The sequence below is a fragment of the Beta vulgaris genome, chromosome 9 (assembly GCF_026745355.1).
Source record: "Beta vulgaris subsp. vulgaris cultivar EL10 chromosome 9, EL10.2, whole genome shotgun sequence".
Lineage (NCBI taxonomy): Eukaryota > Viridiplantae > Streptophyta > Magnoliopsida > Caryophyllales > Amaranthaceae > Beta > Beta vulgaris.
The window spans coordinates 10,075,050-10,102,818 of record NC_079210.1 but is presented as its reverse complement, the minus strand read 5'-3'; the positions used below and the strand labels follow the sequence as shown (position 1 = coordinate 10,102,818).

General features: G+C 34.1%; 2 long non-coding RNA genes across 2 annotated transcripts; one reads left to right on the top strand and one right to left on the bottom strand.

Annotated features, from left to right (window-relative positions):
• Positions 1 to 302: 302 nt before the first annotated feature.
• On the bottom strand, positions 303 to 2,792 carry LOC125493322 (uncharacterized). Its single transcript, XR_007269861.2, has 4 exons — positions 2,681 to 2,792; positions 1,930 to 2,560; positions 1,713 to 1,792; positions 303 to 560 (listed from the first exon to the last, which is right to left on the bottom strand). It is a non-coding gene; the product is annotated as an uncharacterized LOC125493322 (long non-coding RNA).
• Positions 2,793 to 5,446: 2,654 nt separating this feature from the next.
• LOC130590064 (uncharacterized) lies at positions 5,447 to 6,564 on the top strand. Its single transcript, XR_008967657.1, has 2 exons — positions 5,447 to 5,502; positions 5,592 to 6,564. It is a non-coding gene; the product is annotated as an uncharacterized LOC130590064 (long non-coding RNA).
• The last annotated feature ends 21,205 nt before the right edge of the window (positions 6,565 to 27,769 follow it).

Below are 27,769 nucleotides of genomic sequence, written 5' to 3'. Positions count from 1 at the left end.
GCGGCTAAAGACTGATATGTTTAGAGACAACCATATGTCTGTCGCTAATAATAGGTTGCCCCTAATGCCACCTTTTGAGGCACACAAGTTACAGTTCTGCTAAAGCCTCTTACGTTTAGAGGCAACCATATGTCTGTCGCTAATTATAGGTTGCCCCTAAAGGATGTTTTTAGGTGCAACTTTTGACATTTTTATTAAAACTATTAGGGGCAACTACACATTTTACAGTTTAAGATTTATGAATTAATTCGTATATATGCTATATTAATACTAAAAGTAAAGAAACAAAACAATTTAATGAATCAATAAAAAGCTACTATATAGATAAAAAATAATTGTCATTTATATAAACACCTTAATCAACTAACATGTCTAGTTGGTTGTTCACAATTGTTACAGTAAAAAGAAATTGGAAACTACAAGAGAGAAAAAAAAAAAGATATCTAATAGGTTGAATAGTGTCGTTCCATTTTTCAATTGCCTCAGTCTTTGTTAGTGTCATGCTATTTTCTTCCTCATATTATTCTTCAATTGTCTGAATAGTTGGATTCCGCAAGCACCTGCAACACATGCATATAGTAAATATTAGTTTAATAACAAATATTAGTTTAACAAAACTGTAATAACTTGTACAATAATTGGCTTAGCCGGTAGTAGTAGCACGCAATGGTACATTGCTCTACCATTTGAGCTAATAAGCTTTGAAACGCATTCATTTTAAAAAATTAGGTATTATAGAAAAAGAAATACAATAAAAAAAATTAACTAAAATCAGTGACTGTTTACTACTCCATACTAAAATTTTATCTCCATTAAACCAAAAATGGAAAAGAAAGATATACTATCAATTAACTATGCATCTAACGAACTAAATAGCTAATCTCTCATGAAAATGAACCTCACAACCCATTTTAGCAGGTACAAACCATACAACAACAACAATAACGACAAATGAACAAAAACAATAACTAAATGGTGGTATTATTCTCTCACTTGAACATGAATCTACTAATACTACTACTTATCACTGGAAGAACAAGTTATCACTCATGAGCAAGCACAATACTTATTAAGAAGGATATAGGAAAAACTATCTACCAAACTCCAATACTCTGAATGATCCCTTCCCTATGTCAAGCCTCCCGAAACTCTCTCGCGCATAATCCGATAAGAATAAGCGCCAAACTATATAAATAAATGTAAAACCAGAACATATTCATAGATAATTAATAAATAAGAAAAGCACTAATCATTTTGACAACATTTTTTCAGAGACACAAAGGAAGGAGAGAGAAAGAAGAACTTGTTCTGCCATAGCTAGACTTTGGCCATTTCATGAAGCTTAAAATGATAGAAAAAAGGACTTTGGCACACAAGAAAACCCCAGCAATGTCGGAACTGATGATAGACCTCGATCCTTTATGGTCATAAACCTACCAATATACAAATTCAAATTACGAAGAATTGCGGTTAATAATTTGACAAATTGATAAACCCGAAGTCTCAAATAAAAAGAATATAAAACAACCTAGATTAGGATTATTCTCTGAAATTCAATAATTGAAGCTACAACCTTAGCACAACTGGTTTCTCAATAAGTAAAAATGTAAAATAATGCTCATAATATAATGAAGGTTCTTTAGAGAATAGAAGTATATAACTAAAAATGTATAACTAATGATCCACAATAAAGTTTTCACTATGCTTCTTACCTTGCCTGGGAAGTATCAGTTTGGGGATCATAGCTAAGCTCAGCATCATAGCAGGACAACATAAATCCAACATGACCATTCTGTCAAAAGAAATAGCATACCAAATTCAACTTTATTTTAGAATTCCACAAAGACGAAAAATGGCTTAAATTGACACAACAAAAGAAACCTCAAGCAAAAAAAATTAAGATAATTGAGTGTGATCATTGATCAATACCTCACGGTTGTAAACTTGAGGTGGGAACCAGAACTTACCACTTTCAAGAGCCAAATACCAGGACATAACAGTATCAACCAGGGGGAGAATTTGAATCATTATTACTATTATTTTTGTCAAATCTTGATGTAAACCATGTCAAAGGCCATACATGCCAAATGAATTTGATCAAACCTTATACAATCCAATAAAAGATGTACTACTGGAAAGCAGGGGGAAGCTTCTCTAAAATACAATCCAATGCTAGTTCAGGCGAATGAAGCATAAATGGTAACAACTAATAAAAGATGTACTACAAAGTACTCAAAAATTCACAAAGTACTCAAAAACAAAGATGTAGGTAATAAAAGAAGTTGGTAGTTAAAAAACCAAAACAAACCACAAAAATCATAATTTAAAAAAATAAAATAATAGATGCGAATACTATCATGAAACTTTAGATCTCAACTTCCTTAAAAAAAATGAAGAGAGAAAATAGAAAGAAATTTAAAACCTTCTTGCGCTGATCTGATCTTAAATATTTAACCAGGAATCATTCTAATACATGCTTACACAATTTGCCACTGTGAAATATTAGAAAGTCATTCCAGAAATCAACGCGAAAATTGGGGAGCTTCACATCCTTCCGACTCTGAAATTAAATGTATTTGTAGGAAAAAAATCATAAAATAACACAAAAAGGAGAAAAACTTGATGAAATTGAATAAATTTGTAGAAAGAAATTAGAGAATAATACAAAAAGGACACAAACCTGAAGAACAAAAGAGACGAAGAAGAAGGATGACGAACCCGCTAATTTTTGACCCATGTGATTACATATTTGTAAAAATTATTGCAATTGGATATTAATATTATACTCATTAAGACAATTCAAACAAGACCCCACATGACTATATTTACTTTTATATGTTGATCAATATATAGAAGATTATCTCTGCATGTGAATAGTGTAAATAACTCAAATGCAATAAAAATTATGGAACGGAGAGAGTAATAATATTCAGTTTAGATAAGAAAAAATCAAATCGAGTCACATCGGATTCGACTAATTATAACCTTAAAACCAACGAAGTATAATAAGAAGAATTCATATTAGATGAGGAAAATTTATATCATATAAGAAAATTTACACCAACCCAATTGTTAGTTGCAGATGATCGCCACTGTCAATAGCGAATCGTAAACAGATAAGATTATCCAAATAAAACTCAAATATGAACCCACATCCTGTATAACATAATGTAAATTGAATATAATCCAGAAAATTCGAAGTAGTCAAAGCCAAAATTCGAACTAACTCGAAGCAAAATTTTACCCCAAAACCCCTCAAAATTCAAAGCCCCAAACCCACATAATTTAAGATCCCAAATTTCGAACTTAATCCAGAAAATTCGAAGATAAAAAAAAGTTGAGATGCACCAAATTGGAGAAAAAGAACTTACCGAAATCGCAATGAAGGAGACGGTGAAGTGAGAGAGATGAAGGGCAACGAAGGGAGGAGTGAAGGTGAGGTGAGAGAAAGAGATTGAAAGAGAGAATAGTGTCGGTGCGAGGGTGAGTATTTTGATATGTATGTGAGGTGAGAGAAAGCGAGTGAAAATGTGAGGTAATAATGAGGTGTATCCCGCTATGAGTGTCGTAGATTTAGAGGTTTCAATTCAAATTAATCAAGTATGGAATTCTAGATTCACAATCCCTTGCTAAACCTAGTAGTCACAATCCAATTTAGACCTAATTTTAGGTTGATTACTCCTATCCTTATGAATATTGGAAATTAAATGTCACAATCAATCAATTAACTCTTATCAAGTACTCATCATGCAATCATTGCAATACTTTGACCTCTTTTACTTCCTCTAGCAAAGGAAGCTACTCACTCATGGCTAAAATTCATATTCAAAAGAGAATATCCTAGGATTAACCTATAAATTGAGATGAACAAGCAAAAGAACGATTAAACTAGCAATTAATGGAAATTGAAAGCTAGAGCATGAAATTGAAACTAAATCTAACATGAATTGAGGAAACTAAAAGCAAAACATGAATTAAAAGACAAGTAATTGAAAGAACAAAGAAAAATTGAACTAAAGCATGAAATCAAAGGGAAAGCTTTAAAAGATGAGACAAGAGTGAGAAATTCTTATTAAAAGGGAATAAGGGAATAAAAGAATAAAAACAAAAATAAAATAAAAAAGAGAAATAAGAAGTAAAAGAAAAAGAAAAGGAAGAGGAAAATTACGGAAAACAAAGCCACGTCATTCAGCTTGCTCTCTATTAGAGATGGTTGTTTACCCTGGACCCTGTCGAAACCCTACCCTACCCTACCTTACCCTAATTTAAGGGTATGGGTCTTGATTTTTTTACCCTATGGGTATGAGTTATGACTATAGGTAGGGTATGGGTCAAATAGCTATCGGGTAGAGTAAGGATAAGGGTCCACTCCTCTCATACCCAGACCCTACCAAAACCTTACCCACATACTCAGTTAAAAAATTATATATGTATTTTTTTAAAATTTTGAATATATAGGAAGAAGATCATGTGAAAATCGTGAAAACTATGAAAAGCAAATTAAAAGGTGTACATATGATGTTCAAAGGGAATTTTTTTTTCATTAATGATTTTGTCGTAAATATTAACAACTTTATTTCGAAAAGATACACCTTCAATTGTAACATTTACCCATTTAATTTCAAAATATATCATTTTTAGTTCTAATATAAACTAATATATGAAAAACTCTAAACTTCTAATCTTCTATATACTTTCGTAGAAACAAAATTTGCCGCTCTACTTTCTCAATTCTCAATCTAACTCTCACTTTTCGATCGTAGTTTTGCAAAAATTCAATATAGAAATGATATTTTGTGATGTATATTGAAGGTTTATTATATTTCGGAAAAAAATTACACTATACTCATTAAGGACCTTAGACCCTACCCATACCCTATCGAACCCTATGGGTACGGGTAATGATGATTGCATAAATTTTGAATGAGTTATTTAAATATATATCTTTAGTAATTATTGCATAAAGTTTCTTAGAAACAATATATCGAACAAATGTTGGTCAAAAACTATGGATACGTTCGCTTTGCCTGATCTAATCTGATAAGATCTGATAAGAGATGAAATTATTAGAGACCTTTAGTAATATTTGACCGTCATTTAAATAAATTTTTAAAAAAATAAGCGGGAGTTTTTTTTTTTTGGTGAAAACAAGCGGGGAGTTTAAGCGCTGTTTTTTTTGGTGAAAAGAGTTTAAGCGCTTTATTTTCACTAACTTTCTAGAACTCGTTTCTTTCCCTCATCATCCACTCTCAGCTCATCCGGTTCCCCTCTCTCTCCTCTCTGTTCCTCGTCTCTCTCAATCTATATCTCAACTCACCTCCTTTTTTCTCTCTCATCTCCAAGCAGCGACGAACGTCGTTCCTCCTGTAAGTTTTTTAATTTTGTAATTTCGATTTGTTTGTTGTTTATTTTATGGGGATTTTATTGGTTTGAATTCTCGATTTTTCAAGAAGGGCTTCAGCTTGGGTAGCTTTTTGGCAATAGAGTCACAATAACTCTTATGTAAGATGTCATTTATGGACTCCTTGTGTTATCTCGAAACTTGATTTTCAAAAATGTCCTGACATTCATGTCATGAAATGGTTTTTCAGGGTCTATGACCAGCCCCGGTGGGTTATATCAATGGGAAGTTGTGTAAATGGAGGTGGATACTATCATTATTCCTACTCTGTTGTTCGAGGTTGTGACCGGATTGTTCCAGTGGATATCTGTCCCTGGCTGCCCACCAACAGTTGAGGCCTTGCTTTATGGACTTCTGCAGCTACAGAAGAAAATTAACAAGCGCAAGGATTTACTTCACTTATGGACCAAGTGAGCACATTCTGCTTATATTCCTTTAACATGGCTACATTTTGGCGAGATACTAATCAGTTTAGTATATGCCGGCTTGTTATGGCCAAGGGTCATTCATGATATCTGAAGAAAGCCCCTTGAAATTACTCTAAACTGTAATGCCCAGTTGTGGTTTTTTATTGTATCTAATGAGAGGTTTACATGTTCTTTTAGTTTTCTCACTTCCAGATTTTTAAAAAAAATTGAAACTCTATATGTTATTTTTCTTTCTGGCTGAAGTGAAGCTATCCTTTGGTTTTGTATCTGGGTTAAGGATGAAGAGAACCTTTGATTAAAATTCAGTCTTCTAATAAGATTATGAAACTTTGTATGTTCAGTAGTATATTTTTAGGATACATTCGCTTGATCTCCTGTATTCAATAGTTTTTTCCCCTTCCTTTTCAAGGACTTAAATTTTTGAACTTTGGTAGTTTCACGAGAGTTTTAGATTGACAACAGTAATTTCAACTATGGTCTGTATCCTTAAGGTATCTTCTACCTTTGTGCTAGTTAGTAATCTCTCCTGAATGTTCCTTTTGTTTTTTTAGGAGTTCTTTCGGAATTTTTTTGTTTTGGTTTTCAGATTGTTTTGTTTTGGTTTTCAGATTTGTGAGGAGTTGTTTCAGATTGTTATTTGTCATTTCTTTTAAGTTTGTTGTATTTTTTGGTAATTATTGTAAGACTATGATGTTTATTGAATATATGAATTTGATGGATAGTTTATTGGAGTTATTTTTGTGTTGTAATTTTTGTTGAGAATTACTGTAATATTTAAATTTCAAAAAAAAAAAAACTTAAGTAGTTCATCAAATGTCTGAAAAATTATATTCGAACTCAAATTAAAGTATGTGTAAACTACAAAATTGAAATTTATAAACTTATAGTAGTGAAATTAGTCATTACCTAACCTTGAATTTTTATGGAAGATTCAACTTTCTTCAATTTCTTATCTCTGACTTTTGTAGTAGTGAAATTGTGAAAATTGTCTTTTATGAAAATTCAGTTTATCAGTTCTCAATTTTTTGTTCTCATAAACAATTATTTTCAACTCAATTTAGTTCAATTCAATTTAATTGATCAGTTCAGATATTTTAATCTGAAACCAATCTGATTCAACTTGATATAATTCGAATAGTACCTACACCCGACATCTGATATAATCCGAATCCGCCACAATCCGATATTGAAAGATCCGAAATCCGAGTTTCCAGAAAAAGACTATCCGAAATCAAAATAATATCAACCCGTAACAATCGTCTATACAATAAGATCCGTCAATGTAAATGGGTGAATTTAACATGTTTTTTTTTAACCTTACATTATTAAATTTTTAATAATAAAATAGTAGATTATTATTGGAATTTTAATATCTAGAATAAACAATTGTTCATTTGTGGACCTTGTGAGTGTGTCGCTATGAAATATTATATGACACTAAATACATGGCTTCAGAGACAACTAACTAAATTTGATGCTAAAAAAATTGGCTTTAGAGACAACTAAATTCATGTGACGTTAAATACATCGCTTTAGAGACAACTAACTACAGTCGATGCTGAAAAAATGGCTTTAGAAACAACTAAATTCATGTGACGCTAAATACATGGCTGTAGAGACAACTAACTACAGTTGATGCTGAAAAAAATGGCTTTAGAGACAACTAAAGTCATGTGACGCTAAATACATAGCTTTAGAGACAACTAACTATAGTTGATGCTAAAAAAAATGGTTTTAGAGATAATCAAATTCATGTGATGCTAAAAATATGAATTTAAAGACAACCAATATTCATGTGATGCTAAAAACATGGTTTCAGAGGCAACCAACATTCGTTTGATGCTGAAATGTATCTTTAGAGGCACCAGAATATACTTGACACCAAAAACCATATAATTAGAGGCAACCATGTTTATGTGATGGTAAAAGGGGGTTTTAGAGGCAAGTCGGCCAAATGACGTGCCTCTATAGCCAATTTTTTTTTGTAGTGAACCCAGCAACACCACCAGCCACCACGCCCAGTCCTCTCTCTCAAAATGAAGAAGCAAAAATCAACAATGGTGGAAACTAATCTCTTCAATATACTAAGCAAAGAAATCATCTTCATCGTCCTACATGATCTCAACGACAACAATCTACAATTTCGATTCTAAATCGAAGAACCCTAAAACCTCAAAGAACATCGCAATACCCTAAAATCTAAAACCTCGAAGAACATCGAAGAACCCTAAAGAACTTACCTTCAATTCTCGATCGCTACCCTCAGATTTGGATTCTAGATTTATCTCTTTGGCCTAGAATGATCGATTTTTCTCTCTCCATCATTGCTTCAACGTGGCTAGGTTTCGATTTTGTGGTTCTTCTGATTATGTGTTTTTCTCTTTTTATCCGGAGTGTTGGTTCCGGGGTGGGGGAGGGAAGATAGGGTGTTTTGCGGTGGGCAGGTTTCGAGGAGGGTGGTATCCGGTGGCCAGGGGTACGTGGGGGAGGGGAAAGAGATTTTTCGATGGTGGTGGCGATGGTCCGGTGACGCGATGGTGGCATTGTTGTGGTGGATAGCATGTGGAAAGTGGTGGGGCATAAAGTTGTTGGTGCAATTAGTTGAGAGTTTTATTTAAAATTGCGTAATCTCTCTTCTAAATGTGGTCCCCAACTTTCTCTCTCAAGATTCCATGGTCTGTGTGTCACTTCTCTATGTTGCACTTATTTAGAAACGGAAGAAGTATATGCTATTTTGCATTAATACTTATATTTTACTAATATAAGTTGATTTATAATATGTATTTTTATTCTTTATTGGGCTTAATTAATACTTGTGTTTATAAAAGCAATTGCTGGACTAAGAGAAACTCACTAGTTCCTTGGTATTGATGTGTGGCAGCGTTGAACAAAAGCCAAGAAATGAATTGCCATTTAGAGTGCTCTCAATAGTTGCCTTCCTTGTGGGTTATGAGGAGAGAGATTATAAAAGTAATATTAGTTTATTAGGAGAGAGAAAAAATTTGGCCAAGAAATTGATGCTCAGCTCTTCATGATGGACCAAGAAAAAGAGGAGCAAAGAAGAAAATGGAGGAGAGAGAAAAAAGGGTGGGATAGGTGAAAGAGTGAGAAAGTAATAAAATAATTAATGATCACAAATGATAGGACAACCATTGGTTGTTCTCTTACAAAAGAAGAAAGGATGACTAAGGAGTAAAGTTCAACTAGAACTCTTCCAGGTCTGCACCATATTAGCTAGTGCGCACAAATGGTTTCCTTTCGGGCGTCTCTATCAACAACACAACTGCACTAATATGTTTGAAATCACATATAACTCATATTATGTCCATCAAATTTAGGAGAACGAGTTGGGTCGTTTATATTGATAAATTTATCTTTTGGTGAAAGATATCACCTTAGTAATCACACTTCCACAAGGGGGGAAGGATATAAATGTGGCTGGAAATTTTCCCACGAAGGGAAGCTAAGCTAGAGACGAGATTTTTTGGATTAAAGAAATGGAGTTTGAGAGTGAAAGTTTTGGGAAACACAAATTCTTATATGTGACTGGTCATACCTTAACAGAGAAACCTAACCCATTATACGTGGCTTTCACTATTGTTTTATGTGTTCCTCCTTTCTTCCTCCTCTCTCTCTCCAGTCCCCTCCGTTTCCTCTTTTTCCTCCATTGTCGATTCTTCACTCGTCCTAGCATTGTTGCTCTTCCTTTTTTTGTCTCGTTCTTTCTCGTTGCTTTTGCCCGATTTTGAAAAATAAAATGGAGTTTTTGGGTTTCATGAGTGAGGAAATTGGAAATCGGAGAGAGAGAAAGAACAAGTGAAATGAAATTCAAGTTTTTGGGTTGTCTTTGCTTTGCCGGAATAATTCTTTCATACCAACTCTATCACCGTTTTCATGAGGCGTATGAGACTTGAGCCACATGATATTGAATAATTTGGATATTTCTTTTGTTATCTAGAATTTTGGATTTTTGAGTTGATTTTGGGTCAATCAACCAAATATATTATATTGTGGTTTGGAATGCAATTTGAAATGGTTTTGAAGAGGATTTGTATTTTTTATATATAAGTAACCCCATTTTTATCATATGAGTAACCATCCAATTAATTCATAATAGTAATGTCACTTAATCTATGAGTAACCTCATTTAATCTCATGAGTAACTCAATTGATTCATACTAGTAACCTCATTGATTTATACAAGTAACTTCAATAAATCATACGAATAATCTCATTTAATCATATGAGTAACCCCAAAAGTTTACGAAAGTAATCGCATTTATTCAAACGAGTAATCTCATTCATTAAGTAAATTGATTAGTAACCTCATTTATTCAAATGAGTAACCTCCTTTGTTCACAAAAGTAACCTCGTTTTTCATACGAATAACCTCATTAGTTCACAATATTAACCTTATTTAATCATACGATGACCCTACTTGATCAAGTAACCCCAATTATTCACAAAAGTAATCTCATTTTATTATATGAGTAACCCTACTTTTATCATATGAGTATCCCAATTAATTCATACTAGTAATGTCATTTAATCTATGAGTGACCACATTTAATCTTATGAGTAACCCAATTAATTCATACTAGTAACTTCATTCATTTATTCAAGTAACTTCAATAAATCATACGAGTAACCTCATTTAATCATATGAGTAACCCCAAAGGTTCACAAAAGTTATCGCATTTGCTTATAAGAGTAACCACATTTCTTTATAGGAGTAACACACTTTTATTGTTAAAAGTAACCACATACTCATACATGTAACTCAATTTGGTCATAAGAGTAACTCCATGTATTCATAAGAGTACCTCCATTTGCTTATAAGTGTTTGTGCATAAGGTTCAACTTCAAAATGACATATCTCGCATAAAACTTAATAATTTGGGAAGAATCAAATTGGAGATAAAAATTTTGCTCAATAGCTTTTCAACGCCTGGTCAAAAGCTCGATTCCAATAAGAATCGAGTGAGATATGACCATTTGAAAATGAGCTGAAGGGTTGATAGCGTGTCATGCGCGCTGCCAAACCTGTAATTTCGCGTGTGGCCGGCCACACGCAAGACGCGTTGTTTGGGAAAAGATTGAGGATTTGAAGTGGAGGAAGAACAGTCCATCGTCGTCCAGCTACTTTGCCGTGAGAGTCAGGGTCGTCGGAGGTGTCGAAATCGAATTCGAGCGGTGAATTTTTCGGGGATTAATTATAAGTTCTTCTATCTCCTTCAATTTCTTTAGTTTCATCCAGAAATTTATATTCACAAATTATGATCTTGTACTTGAATTATTTAATTTTACAATTGTGTTTCTGGGTCTTTGAGTTCTATAATTTACATTGTTAGTTTGAATCTTGATATGATATTCAAGTTATACTTGTGCTTGTTAATAAAGATTACATTTTTATGCTTGATTGCTATCTTTTGAGTATATAGTGTATTCTTATGCTAATTACATAATTTGTCCTAGTACAGATTACGTAATCGGGGTAGTAACTAGTTTAAATTAGAATTTGCGACATAATTCCAGTTTAAGGTAGAGTATAATTTGATCAAGTTGATTAATACATCTATGTGTTTTAATTGATTGGGTTGATGTTCTTAATGCTACTAATCTAAATTTTTGCTAGTTGCAAATTACTAGCTATTGTAGGATTATTAAGAAATATCTTTGGCCTAGTTTAAAGTTAGCTATTGCCACTCATAATTTAGTCACAGTGTGTTGTGTTAATTTCGCCTGGCTAGATTGGAGAAGAGGGATAAGGGGAAATTTTGCTACCAAAATTCCTAACATTAATCTGTCATATTATGTTTGCAACTCACTAGTAGAATAAATGCTATTTGCTGCGCTGATATTGCTGCGGTATTACCTGTACGCAGCAATATAACACGCAAAAAGAAAAAAAAAATTGAAAATTACAATATTGCTGCGGTTTCCCGCCAAAACCGCAGCAATATTAGTCAACGGGCAAATTTTGAAAACATGTGGGCCCTCAGCAGCGAATATTGCTGCGGTTTCCACGTGGCAACCGCAGCAATATATTAAAAAATAATTTTTCTTTGGTTAAATATTTTTAAGTTATGTGCTTAATGGGTGGCTTGTCATCACTTGTAGATTGTAGATTAGTTTCTATTTTACTTAGTTCTATTAGTTAGTATTATCTTAAACCCCCCCAAATCTATGTATATAGGTAAATATATAGATGAATAATTTTTCTTATTTATGTGAATAACATTTTTCTTAGTTAAACTTTAAGTTTAGGAAGTTTATTAGTCTCTCCGTAGGATCGACCCTTTCTTACTCTTTTGCAAGTTTATATCTCTGAAGGTCTAAGATAGGTATTAATTTGTAAATGACACGTATCACCTATTACTTCAAAAATTCCGATGAGTATTACGCAAGCATTCTTCATATGCTGTAAAAATTTATTCCAATATAGATGAATGTCTATAGTCTTTGATTTTTTTAGAAATGAATATATATAGTTTTTAAATGTTCTACCTATAATTTGTTAAGATTTTATTTCTCCTGATTCTTGTATTGTAGATTTTATATTATGATGTAAATAAATGGTAAAATATGAAATTATTATTCTTAATTTACCAACTGTCAGCTATGGATATTTATTACATCGAGGACCAAGATTTATAAATGAAACATTGGTTTTTTATTGATATTGTGAGTCTTGCTTTAAGGATACAAAATTTTTAGTAAGCTATTGTGTTGCCTCAAAACAGGCGACCCTTAAAGTAGGCAGATCTTATTTTCTCTTGTTAACATGAATTATCGTTGAACTCGGACCAGTCATTAAAAAAAATCAAGTATTTACTAGGGCTAATCGAGTTTTGAGTTAATATCTAGTTGCGTTACGATCAAATTCAGGTTTAAATCCAGGTCTATATAGTCAGATTAGAGTTGATCTTGACGGGTGTCCGTAAGGTGTAAGGTATGGGTTAGGTCAGATTTCTGTCAGGATTGGAGACTGATCCTCACGGGTCGAACCAGGTTCAAGTCGATTCGATATCAGGTTGACCCATTGGTCAAGTTTATTTCTGACACTAATAGTCTAGATTTTGGATTAGAAATAGCTAAATAAGTGACTTAACTTGGTTTGTATTGGATTGGATCCGATCATACTGATTAATGTACCTATAAGTAAGGGTGTGTTCTATTCAACTGAAAAAATTTGAACTGAATTTATTAGACTTGATTGACTTTTTTTGGAACTTATTTTGAATGTTGTCTTATACCTGATTAAAATCGATTATACTTGAACTGAACTTATTGAATTTGAAACTTATTTTATAAGTTGAAGAGAAACCATTAGGAATCGAAAGTCCAAGAAAGAGATTGGATTTTGGAGTACGGTCATAATGACATATTACAAACATCTCATAAGTGTGGATCAGCTTTTAAGATTAGCTTTTAAGATTAAAGACATCTCATGTTTGGGAAAAGCTTTATAAGTCAATGATTTACTAGACCGCACCAGCATGCAGCAAAATTTTATACCATAAAAAGCTGGAGTTGATCACTCACGGAATCACGATATAAAAGCAAAATCAAAACCGTGTTGATAAAGTTTTTTTTAGATCCTAATTCCTTTGGATGTCGACGAAGACGACAAGTATGAAAAGCAAGTGAAGCTTGAGCAAATAAGCTCAAGTGCTTGAGCTTCAACTCCCTTTTAATTCAATGATAAGTTCAAGAGGAAGACTACTTGAAACTTTTTGGCATGTTTGTCAAATTTTTTGACGACCTTTTATCAAGTTATAAGTGAAAATGCTTACTTTTATTTGGCTATCAAAGTGAAAATCTAATTCAATGCCGTCTAATAATCGCCTATGTTATTTCCCTAGGAACACTACAAGAGGGGGGTGAATTGTAGGTGTAGAAATAAACGTAACTTTTTGCGGAAATTAAAACTTAAACGAATAAACAAGCTAAAGGAACACAAGGGATTTTTACGAGGAAAAACTTCTTGGGCCCAACAAGAAGAAACAACCTCGACCACTAGGGATTTTAAACTCAACACTTTCACTAATTAGGCCAAACAACTCTGTTACAAACCTAATTCTAACTCGAGCCACACCTTAGTTCCTAAACTCAAGTTCCTGAACCACTGTTCCCTTAACAGCAGTTCCTCTCAACTTCACTCGAAGTTTTCTCACACATACAAGCTTCACTCAAAGCCTTCTCTTACAGACTACTCAAATTCCCTTACCCCACAAAAACCAAAATACAATTGATCGAAATAAGCTTAGTGGAATTAGAGTAAGAAGGCAAAGAACAAATGGCTATTATGAGAGAATGAAGGCACTGACACTTAATAAGTTAAACTCACTTAATTACTTAGTCAGACACAATTTGGAACTTATCTAGACTTCTATATTTATAGTGTTAATCATGAAGAACGTGGGATTAATGTTAGAGTACAGTTTTAATCCATTTACCCATGATGTTCCTTCCCCTAAGGAACACGTTTACATCATCATGTCCCATGATCCCATGAACTATAAATGAACGTGGATAAATGCAGCCATTACTCCTAATAATAGGAGTTCCTTGAGCATTATCCGAAAATCAGTTTTATAAAACTCTTTTTATCTTTAAACTGAATTTTAATCTTTAAGAAAATAATATCTTTAAATAAATCTTTCTAACAACCGGATATTTATTTTCTTATTTTCCGAAAAATAAAATCTTTTCAAAACAGATTTTCTTTTTAAAACTGATTTTATCATTTGAAATTAGAAATAACTAATTTCCTATAATTAGGCATGACTTACTCCATATCTTTTAACCGTTACATAATACACGCCTAAGTCTAGTTCCTTTTATTACTCAGTTCCTTTAACATATTTCGTAAGTGCCACTTAGTTTGTTCCTTACAAAGGAACAAACTCTCATTCTCAAATACTGCCACAGTTCCTTACCATTCTTTCTTTGTTCCTTTACATTGGAACTAGAAAATAAAACGCCTAGCTTCTATTATTCTTGATCCAATGCTTGCTCCAGTATCAACATAGAAACTTCTTTACTTAGCCTTTGAAATCCTCTCTTGACTTCTTCATTGACTTCGTATTCTCCCAGTTCCTTGCATTGATACCTTAAACACCATACACTTAAATAATTCATTAGTTCACTACTTAGTTTGTTCCTTTGTTTCTTTGTCATTATCAAAACTAGGGTTCAACAATTTCCCCCTTTTTGATGATGACAACAAAGGTACAAACTAAGGAAAATAACAAATAATATAAGTGAATGAATAAAAAACATAAAGAAGAAAATGAAAAATAAAACACAATTATGAAGTAACAGAATTTTGATTTTTCATTTACCTTAACCTATTTTTGATTTTTCATTTACCTTATCCATATTTTTAATTTTTTCAATTTTCATTTTTTCAAGTTTATGTACAGTTTGTTCCTTAAATCCTTTTCCCCCTTTGTCATCCTCAAAAAGAATAGACTCTGCATGAATTGATGAATTGATTTAACACCTTAAGACCAATATAAGCACCATTAGTGGTTAAGTTAGAAAATCAAAGAGTAAACTTGCTCAAACATCAATCACATAATACTAGCCATTCCAAGGAAGAAATTATGCAAAACATTTAGAAACATAGACAATATAGCAAAAGTCATTGATTATATAGCACTTGTTCCATAACAAAACAAAGAAAGAAAAGAAAAAGGAAGAAACAAAAGTTGTGTTCCTTGATGAAAGAAACAGGAACAACAAACAAAAAAAACTAAGAAAGGGAAGGGGAATGGTGTTCCTCTACAACTTCTTCTTCAACCACATCCTCCAATTTTTCATCACCACCCCATGATTAGTCAACCTGTTCCTTCAGCTCCTCCAAGGACGAGCCATAGAGTCCATCTTCTTTTGCTGCGCAACCACGGTATCACTCAATTCTTCATAAGACTTATATAGTATCAGTTTTGGCATCCAAAGTCCAATGAAGATGATTGTAAAATTTTATCATATGTTGTGCAGGAAGGCAGACTTCATTAACCCAGTTAGTTCATCCGGATCTCCTGTTCCTTACCCTTGGAACTAGAGGCAGATGGGGGATGTTGTGAAGGAACTGGAGGGGTTTGAGTGGAAGGCTCATCTGTTCCAGGAATGGAAACAGAAGGTGAAGGGTGATAAATGGGAGGAAGAAATGGTGGTGTGGGTGGAAGAGTTGTGGAGGTGGAAGCAAAAGGATTTGGCCTTTTATTTCATCCTTCAACTGCTCAAAACTGGAAGGAACAGAGAAGGACGAAGGTGAAATGGAGGGTATTTTGTGAAAGGAACAGAGATTTGGGGATGGTGGTGGAGTAGGTTCCTTGAGAGTGAGGGTACCTGTTCCTCATTATCCGAAAGGACTAAAGGAGAGTCCTCTTGGAAGGAACAGGAACAGGAGCAATTTTTCACGAGTGCTCTTCTCACTCTCAAGGAACAGAGGGTTTAGGCTTAGTGGCAATGTGTTTGCGCCTCTTAGGTTTTGTTCCTCCGGTTAGGAACAGGGTTATCCAAGATTACATCATTATCTTCTTCTAAGTCCAGTTTGGGCAGTTTTCTTTTTCCTGAGGAACTGGAAGCCATTCTTCCTTGAATGAGAACACCTTCTTGGACAGACAAGCCAAGTCCATTTAGGGTCTTCTCATTCAAGATGTTCCCTTGTTTGACCCTATGGTGGTCCAACCGTAAGTCTTACTTCAAATGATGAAGTAAGAAGTTATCAAGGCACCGTACCAATACACAATTTTCTCAATACAGTGGGTTAAGTGTTGAATGAAGAGGGAAGGGAAATTGATTTGTATGTGGTGGTCCAAGCAAAACATGTAACACATATCCAAGAGACCCACTTCATTCCTCTTTTCAGTTCGAGGAATGAGTGCTCTCCAAACCAAGTTAAACAGATCTTTGTGAAGGGGAGAGAGTAGGTTATGGTTAAGTTTGTTTTGGCCAGCTGTTCCTCCAAAATATTCTAAGATTTTGTCTTGAGGAAAATTCGGAAAGGAAACAGTTCCTTTCCTTTTAAAATACAAATCAGTTCCTTTGCAAGGAACTTCCCATACTTTGCTTAAAGTTGCTTGATTAAACCTTATTTTCTTTCCTCTAACTTCAGTTGTGCAAGTTCCATTAGTATTAACAAATTTGCACAAATCATCCATAGCTAGAGGAACAAGAGCATTATTAAAGGCGAATTCAAACAAGAATTCCATGCCTTGTTCCTTTAGAATGGAGGTTAATTCTAGAAATTCAATTTTATTGCCCATTCTAAATCGACGCAAAACCCAAACATACCTAGATTCACTTCGTTCGACCCTTTTCTTGGAAGACGAAGAAACAGTTCCTTTGGAAGGAACAGGTGCAGTTTCTTCTTCTTCCCCCTGAGATTGTTCCGGGGTTTCTTCTTCATCTCTTCCCCAATCAATTTTCTTCTCTCGATGCTCCTTCTAGGAGATTCTAATTGCTGTTCCTCTATGGGGTTTTCTTGAATTATGTCGGTTTCAAGGGTTTTAGTTGGAGATGAAGAAATTTCATTTTTGAAGTGTCGGTTGTTTTTGGTGTTGGAAAAGGGAGTTTCTTGAAGTTTTTGCCATGATTTGTGAAGGTTTGGAGGTTTTTATGGAGTATCAAAGGGTGTGATGAGGTTTCGGTTTGGTGAAGATGAAGAGTTTAGAGGAACACGGTTTCTTAGATGAATTAAGAAGGAAGTTTTGCATGTAATAGTAATTATGACACGCGGGAAAGAAATAAAGCAAAAAATAAAAATAAAAAGAAGAAAACGAAAAGATAAAAGAACCAAGATTTAATTAAACTGGTTCCCCTTATTTTTGGGATTTTTCGGATTTTTCGGATTTTTATGAATTTTAATTTTTGAAAGAAAATAAATGCTAAGGAACTTGTGCTATAGGAACAACTAATGCTACATATCAATTCCTTCATATATGCATGTTTCTTGACCTTAGGAACAGTAAGGGGAGTATTATGTGACATTTGTGAGTTGTTTAATTTCTTTGACTTCATGTTTATGTTTTGCAACATTCCAATTTGCAATGGTCTTAGGCAATTAAACACAATTATTTTTAGCACACAAAGTCACTCAAATTGATTCAAACATGGGGGAATTGACATAGGAACAATCACTTAATTTTTATTAACCTAACTCAAGCCTTAATTTTTCATATCTATCTCTTTGCAAAGGCTTAGTTAGATATCAGCAATCTGATAATCAGTTTGACAAAACTCAAGTTTAATCAAACCTTTTTCAACATTTTCTCTTAAAAAGTGATGTCTAATATGTATATGCTTTACTCTAGAATGATGCACTGGATCTTTAGATATACTATAGCACTTGTATTGTCACAATAAATAGGAACACATTCAAAGTTTATTCCATAGTCACTAAGTTGTTGTTTTATCCAAAGCATTTGAGAGCAACATGCAGCAGCAGCTACATATTCTGCTTCAGCAGTGGATAAAGCAACTGTGTTTTGTTTCTTGGTACTCCAAGAAACTAAACTATGACCAAGGAATTGTGCCATACCTGAGGTGCTTTTCCTATTTACAAGATCTCCAGCATAATCTGCATCTGCATATCCTTTTAGTTCGAATGTATCACTTCTTGGATAGTAGAGTCCAAGATCATCTGTTCCTTTAAGATATCTAAGAATTCTCTTCACAGCAGTGAGGTGAGACTCCTTTGGATTTGCTTGAAATCTAGCACACAAACCAACACTGAAAGCTATGTCTGGACGACTAGCAGTTAGATACAAAAGTGAACCAATCATTCCTCTATATTTTGTTTGATCAACACTTGTTCCTATGGAGTCTTCATCTAATCTAGTTGAAGTTCCCATAGGAGTGTGATTTATCTTTGAATTTTCGAGGCCATATTTCTTTAATAGTTCCTTTATGTATTTTTGTTGGTGAACAATTATACCTTTTTCAGTTTGTTTGATTTGTAGTCCAAGAAAGAAATTTAACTCACCCATCATACTCATTTCAAATTCATTGCTCATGAGACTTGAGAATTCTTTGCACAATGTTTCATTAGTAGCTCCGAATATGATGTCATCAACATATATTTGAACAAGCAAAATATCAGTTCCTTTAGATTTTAGGAACAAGGTTTTATCAACCTTTCCTCTTTTAAAGTTGTTTTCTAAAAGGAACTTGATAATCTCTCATACCATGATCTAGGTGCTTGTTTTAACCCATAAAGAGCTTTATCAAGCTTGTAGACATGATTTGGGAGATTTTATTATTTCAAACCAGGGGGTTGTTCAACATATACATCTTCGTTTAGATAGCCATTTAAAAATGCACACTTAACATCCATTTGATATAATTTGAATCCCATGTAAGCAGCAAATGCAATTAAATTCTAATGGCTTCTAATCTAGCTACAGGAGCAAAGGTTTCTTCATAATCAATTCCTTCTTGTTGGTTATAACCTTTTACTACAAGTCTAGCTTTGTTTCTTACAATGGTTCCATATTCATCTAGTTTGTTTCTAAACACCCATTTTAAGCCAATTACTTTTTGTTGTTTAGATGAAGGAACTAGATGCCATACCTTGTTTCTTTCAAACTCATTTAATTCAGCTTGCATTGCATAATCCAATCAGAGTCAGTTAAGGCTTCTTCATGATTTCTTGGTTCCATCATTGATAGGAACGCATGAAATGCACAAAAGTTCCTTAACTGAGATCTAGTTTGCGTACCTTTGGATATGTCGCTGATTATGAGTTCCACAGGATGTGACTTTTGTAATCTCCAAGGTTTTGGTTGAAACTCTCTTATAGGAACATGTTGTTCCTCATGAGTTCCTTGAGTTGATGAGGAACTCTGCTCAGTTGTTCCTCTGTTAGCCTCGGTGGACTCAGTTCCTTCATTTAGAGGAATAGGAGCATCTTCTCCTCCTTGAGGAACAGGAAATCATTGATTCATTATTTTCAATTCCTCGTTCCTTTCCTCTTTCACTTCTTCTTCTTCTTGTGAATCTGTGTTCCTTGTACTGTGTGTGCTAACCCTATCTCATAGTCATCAACCTGTATGCTTGGATTATGTTTGTCAGATTCATCAAAGATTACATGAATGCTTTCTTCAACACACATAGTTCTCTTGTTATATACTCTATAAGCTTTACTATGTGAGGAGTATCCTAAAAATGTTGCTTCATCACTCCTTGCATCAAATTTTCCAAGATTATCTTTTCCATTATTATGCACATAACATTTGCATCCAAATGTTCTAAAATAGGTGATGTTTGGTTTCTTTCCAAAGTAAAGTTCATAAGGAGTTTTATTAATGATAGGTCTCATCATGGCACGATTAATTATGTGACAAGCAGTATTAACAGCTTCAGCCCAAAAGTTCCTTGGAAGTTCACTAGCAATTAACATGGTTCTAGACATTTCCTCCAAAGTTCTATTTTTCCTTTCTACAACACCATTTTGTTGTGGTGTTCTAGGGGCAGAAAAATTATGATCTAGGCCATTATCTCTGCTTAGGTCATCAAATTTATAATTTTCGAATTCCTTGCCATGATCTGATCTAATGTGCATTATTTTATGTCCACTTAGGTTTTGAACTCTTTTAGCAAAGACAAGGAACTCATCATAAGTTTCATCTTTACTAGAGAGAAAAATAACCCAAGTGTACCTAGAGTAGTCATCTACAATCACAAGTACATACCTCTTTCCACTTCTGCTTTGAATTCTCATGGGTCCACATAAGTCCATATGAATTAACTCTAATGGTTTAGTGGTACTTACAATCGTTTTAGATTTGAAAGAGGATCTTACTTGTTTACCTCGTGCACATGCATCACAAACTTGATCAATATGAAATTTTATGGATGGTAATCCTAAAACAAGGTCTTTTGATCTAAGTTTCTCAAGTAATGAAAAGCTAGCATGTCCTAGACGCTTGTGCCATAGAAGTGAATCATCTTCAATAACACTAAGACAAGTTAAATTGATTTGAGGAACAAGGTCTAGATCCACAATGTATGTGTTCCCTTTCCTTGTTCCTTCCAAAATAACCTTCTTAGTTTTAATGTTGATGATTAAGCATTTTTCTTTATCAAATTTTACAGTATTTCCTTTGTCACAGAATTGAGAAATGCTTAATAGATTATGTTTTAGACCTTCAACTAAAAATACATTTTCAATGGAGTGTAATGGTGACTTACCGACCTTACCCATAGCAACAATGTTACCTTTCTTATTATCACCAAATGTTACACTGCCACCTTCATAGGTTGTGAGTGAGAGAAACTTCGTTTTGTCTCCTGTCATGTGCTTGGAACAACCACTATCGAGATACCAAGTGTTGTTCCCCCTCACTCCAACCTGCAAAAATCAACTAGTTGTTAGTTGAAGGAACCCCATCTTTCGTGGGTTCCTGTTCTTGACTAGGATTTGTTTTGACAACCCATTTTTTCTTACTTATTGTCACATTTTTCCCAATCATCTCAGATTTTATTGACATTGATTTATGTAATGACCTACCTTGCCACAATACATACAAACTTATCACTAGGTAGATCAACATATTTCTTTGTCTTGTTCCTTTTCTTGTAGTTTTCAAAACCAAGACCTTCCTTCCTTTTGGTCTGTGGTTTCTCAATCCACTTAGGAACTTTCATGATTTTGCCTCTGTTCCTTGCGACAACCAGTTCCTTTTTAAGATTACAGATCTGTTCCTTTAAAATATTTTTCTCTTTATTTATTTTTTCAATCTCAGATCTGTATCCTTTCAAAGGGGTTGATCTTATATCAAAGGAACTCAGAACAGGGACAAATTCCTTCAAGTGTGAAATCTCTAAATTAATTAGATAATTTTCATTTTTCAAACTCTCATAAAATTCTTTGATTTTTAAGTTTTTATCAAAAAATCAAAAATCTGTTTCGACATCGTTCTCATTTTCTTAAGCCATTCTATGTGTTCCTTGCAAACCTTTAAGGCTTGTTCCGTTTGTTCACGTTTTTCACGTTCATCTCTACATTCAAGAATTGCATCATAAAGAAGATCATATATTTCAGTCCTAGTTTTACCATCTAGTTCTGACTCAAGTCCATGTTGACTTACCTCAATTTTTCTTCATCTTCTTTTTCGTAGTGTTTGCCATGAGGCAAAGGTTTGCTGTTTCTTCAGTTGGTTGTTCCTCTTCTTCTTCCGTCTCTGAATCTCCCCAAGCAGCTATCATAGCTTTGCGCACATTTGCCTTAGAGAAAGGTGCTTTTGATTCTTTGTTCCTTTCAGCAAAGCGTTCCTTGTTCCTTTCTTTGGTTTTGTCTTTTCCCAAAGAGGACATTCTTGATGAAGTGATCTGTACTTCCACATTTATGACAAGCAGCTTTGTTAGAAAATTTCTTAGTTTTACCTTTGAAGTTTCCATTCTTCATGTTCCTGTACATCTTTCGAAATTTTCGAACCATGAGGGCTGCTTCTTCTTCTTCAGAGTCCGAATCATCTTCATCATCTGCTTTGAGAGCAATTGATTTTGATTTGGAGCTTTCACCATATTCAGTATCAAGGTGAAGCTCATGAGTCATAAGTGACCCTGCCAGCTGTTCTAAGTTGAACTTAGTGAAGTCTTTTGTTTCTTGAAGAGCAGTGACTTTAGCCATCCATCTGTCCTTAGGAAGACTCCTAAGAACCTTTCGAACCTGTTCCTCAGATGAAATAAACTTTCCAAGAGAAGCCAACTCATTTATAATGTTAGTAAAACGAGTAAACATGTCTCGAATGCTTTCTTTGGATTTCATGCAGAACAGTTCATATTGATTCATAAGTAAATCAATTTTCGATCTTTTAACTTCATTAGTTCCTTCGTGGGTTACTTCTAGTAAATCCCATATTTGCTTTGCGGATTTGCATCCCATGATCCTATTATGTTCATGGGGTCCAAGTCCACAATGCAATAGTTTAATAGCCATGGCATTTACTTCCATTTTTTCAAAATCAGATTTGTCATAATCAGAGAGGGGTTTAAGAGTTACCTCATTTTTGTCATTTGTAGTTGTGACCTCGAAATCACCAACTTCAATGACTCTCCATACCTGATAGTTTTCAGCCTTGATGAATATCTCCATGCGGTTCTTCCAATAGTTGTAGTACTTCCCATTGAACATAGGAGGCCTTTGAGTGGAATAACCTTCTTCAAGTTTCTCGGTGGTATTCATTGTTCCTTGGATCTTTTTCTCAATAGGGTTTCCTATCTTACGTGAGTTCTAGCTCTGATACCAATTGTTATTTCCCTAGGAACACTACAAGAGGGGGGTGAATTGTAGGTGTAGAAATAAACGTAACTTTTTGCGGAAATTAAAACTTAAACGAATAAACAAGCTAAAGGAACACAAGGGATTTTTACGAGGAAAAACTTCTTGGGCCCAACAAAAAGAAACAACCTCGACCACTAGGGATTTTAAACTCAACACTTTCACTAATTAGGCCAAACAACTCTGTTACAACCTAATTCTAACTCGAGCCACACCTTGAGTTCCTAAACTCAAGTTCCTGAGCCACTGTTCCCTTAACAGCAGTTCCTCTCAACTTCACTCGAAGTTTTCTCACACATACAAGCTTTACTCAAAGCCTCTCTCTTACATAACTTCACTCAAAGTTCCCTTACCCCAAAAACCAAAATACAATTGATCAAAATAAGCTTAGTGGAATTAGAGTAAGAAGGCAAAGAAAAAATGGCTATTATGAGAGAATGAAGGCACTGACACTTAATAAGTTAAACTCACTTAATTACTTAGTCAGACACACTTTGGAACTTATCTAGACTTCTATATTTATAGTGTTAATCATGAAAAACGTGGGATTAATGTTAGAGTACATGTTTTAGTCCATTAACCCATGATGTTCCTTCCCCTAAGGAACACGTTTTACATCATGTCCCATGATCCCATGAACTATAAATGAACGTGGATAAATTGCAGCCATTACTCCTAAGTAATAGGAGTTCCTTGAGCTTTATCCGAAAATCAGTTTTATAAAAACTCTTTTTATCTTTAGAACTGAATTTTTAATCTTTAAGAAAATAATATCTTTTAAATAAACTCTTTCTAACAACCGGATATTTATTTTCTTACTTTCCGAAAAATAAAATCTTTTTTCTTAAACAGATTTTCTTTTTAAAACTGATTTTATCATTTGAAATTAGATATAACTAATTTCCTATAATTTAGGCATGACTCACTCAAATATCATTTTAACCGTTACAATAATTACACGCCTAAGTCTAGTTCATTTTATTAACTCAGTTCCTTTAACATATTCGCTAAGTGCCACTTAGTTTGTTCCTTACAAAGGAACAAACTCTCATTCTCAAATAGACTGCCACAGTTCCTTACCATTCTTTCTTTGTTCCTTTACATTGGAACTAGAAAATAAAACGCCTAGCTTCTATTATTCTTGATCCAATGCTTGCTCCAGTATCAACATAGAAACTTCTTTACTTAGCCTTTGAAATCCTCTCTTGACTTCTTCATTGACTTTGTATTCTCCCAGTTCCTTGCATTGATACCTTAAACACCATACACTTAAATAATTCATTAGTTCACTACTTAGTTTGTTCCTTTGTTTCTTTGTCATTATCAAAACTAGGGTTCAACAGCCTACTTTTTAGAGGGTCCAAAAACTTAAATTTGTTATGAAAACAGTGGAATGACCAATTCCACTGTTGAACACAGTGAAGTCCACTGCCATGCATTCAATGCATGGTAAGTTTTTCTTGCCGTTATTGTTGATTTATGCAAATACACAGTAAGATTTGTGCCTATAAATACTACCATTTGTGAATACACCGAACATCAATATAATACAATACTCTCTGATATATTTACATATCTTCTCTCTCTACATTTCTCACAACACGTTATCAGCACGAGTGTTCTACCGGAAATTTTTTTTAAAGGTATCTTTAAAATCTTTACATCCATTTTATTTTTAAGTTTAAATTTTTCTCCAAGCCCAACCCTTTACTATCCGAACATGGACCAACAAAGTAACGGGATTAACATTGTTTTACACAATGTCTCTGTCTCGGGTATTTATTTTTGGATAGAGCGAAACAATGTGCCATTCACTACCAACCCAGCGAAGGGAACTGTAATACAGCCCCGACCCAGTAACCGTAACGACGGTACAAATACCCGTACTAGAGAAAACCTACAAACCCCTGTTCCCAACACCAATAATAACCCCCCTATACAACCAGCTGAACATCAACCTCCGCCCAGTAATAAAAGAGATAGAGACGAACAGGAAGAAACTAGTAGTAAACGTCACCATGCTGCTAACGCAGAAAACAAATAATCTTAACGCCACCTTCATGGAGGGCAAGGACATTTTATTTACGTTATTTTATTTTATTTGCTCTTGAACCGCCTATATGGACAGGTTAATTTTTTTTCCAAAAATTGCCACCTATATGGACGGCCTAGCGAAATGATAAAATTATTATCTCTTATATGTGCAATAATGTTGTTTGTATGCAGGGAACAAGAGAACATTATTATATATTATTGTCCCTAATCCTTTTTTTTTTTTGCATTTTTAGTTACATATATTATATTACCATTTACTAGCATGCTTTAAAGTATATTTGTCAATATTAGAATTTTATTGCGCTGTATATTTTTTTTAACTGTAGATGAACTGCACAGTTAGGGATAACCCTCTATAAAAGCGAATTACCATCCCCACTTTCACCACACATCCCTTATCTTCTTCCGATTTTTTTTTCTCTAAACCCACAAAAATTTTTCCTTCTTCCTCAACCTTCCGGCCACCATGTTTAACGCCGACGACAACCGTCCTCCACCCTCATCTTCTTCTTTTGAAGAGGATTTTAGGAAAATAAGACTCTACTTATTTCTTATAGCCGGTTTCTTTTTCCTCCTCATGGCATTAATGATATATCTCCTAATACACAAGAAGGAGACAAAAAAAAAAAAAATTCCCCCGGAAGAATGGCGAAAAATGCACATGAATATCAATTTTTTTTTAAGTGCATTTTTGGAAGTTTTTTTTTCGTTTATTCACTTGTTGTATTTTGTTTCTATTTTTGGTATTTTCTTGTTTTTTTGCTTAGCTTCATTATTGTTGTACGCTATTTTTTAGTTTTTTCTGTTTGTATTATTTATCTATAATAATAATGATATAAATCTGGGGAGATAATATATATATGTGATTTATCATCATTACTAATTTCAAATATTTACCTATTTGTAGTCAAAAGAATGGGAGATCTAGTGAAAAGACAATTTAACATACTAGATCTATCTGGGCAAAAGTTTTTAGAATGGACGGTGGACGCCCAAATGAATTTAAAGGCCCAAGGACTGGAACATACAATTAAAGATGTGACAACCCAACAAGGGGATGCAACTACAACAGCCGCATCAGTTAAAATTGCGACTGTACAAGAAAAGGCAAAAGCCTTAGTCCTCCTAAGACATCATTTACATGAAAGTTTAAAAAGTGAATATCTACTTGTGGATGATCCAAAAGAACTATGGGATAGCCTAAATGAAAGATATGGGCATCACAAAAATGTGCTCCTCCCAAAGGCACATTATGACTGGACCAATCTGAGGTTCCAGGATTTTAAAACAGTCAGTGATTACAATTCAACATTGTTTAGAATTGTATCATTGTTAAGATATTGTGATCATCCCATCACAGAAGAGCAAATGATAAACAAAACGCTCTCCACTTTCCACGCCTCTAATATCATATTGTGATCATCCCATCAGGTTCAGAGCTTTCAAAAAGTACTCTGAGCTAATCTCAGTACTACTTGTGGCTGAACAAAATAATGATCTTTTGCTGAAAAATCATAATCTTAGACCTACGGGGTCTTCAGCCACTCATGAGATAAATGCAATAGAAAGCTCTAATCCACCAGAAGCAAATGCTATACATAGTGGTGGACGCGGTAATTACAACGGTCGTGGGAGAGGACGTGGTAATTACCGTGGCCGAGGGCGTGGACGTGGAAGAGGCCGATTTTCCCCAAGAAATAATAATTTTAAACAGTCTGATAAAAATTGGGAACAATCATCTGGAAACCAGAGGCAGACATCCTATAAAGGAAATAATACTTGCCACAGATGTGGCATGACTGTGCACTGGGGCCGCACATGTCGTACTGCCAAACATCTGGTAGATCTATATCAAGCTTCAATAAAAGGCAAAGGAAAAAATGTTAAAGCAAACTTTGTTAATGAAGCCATTACATCCATGCCCAGCCTTGATGTTTCAGATTTTTTTATGGATGATGGTGAAGCAGAAAATAACTTTGTTTAGATGACAATCCATTAATGTGCTTAGTTTATTTTAACTGCTTCAACATCCACTTTCATGTATTCGTTCCTTAATTATTAATAAAATATGCATTTTTCTTATACTGATCATCGTATTTATTATTTATGAAGATATGAATTCATCAGAAGTTGGAACCAAAGAACAATGTCTCCTGGACAGTGGGACAACACACACCATATTGAAAAATAAAGAGTATTTTTCAAAACTTACAATATTCCAAGCAAATGTTAGTACAATTTCTGGACAGCCAAGCTAATTGAAGGCTCTGGAAAAGCTTGCATTATATTTCCAAATGGGACAAAATTGATAATTAATGACGCATTATATTCGAGTAAATCTCGAAGGAACCTCATAAGTTTTAAAGATGTACGTCAGAATTAGGCCTGGCAAAAGTTGACCCAACCCGATAACCCGACCCGAACCCGACCTGAAAATAGCGGGTTTGGGTTGAGGTTTTCAACCCGATTAGTTAAATGGGTCGACCTGAACCCGACCTGAAAGTTAAATGGGTCAGGTTCAGGTCGAATTTTCTGACCTGAAAATGACCCGCCTGACCCGAATGATTGAACTAAGGAAAAAAATATTGA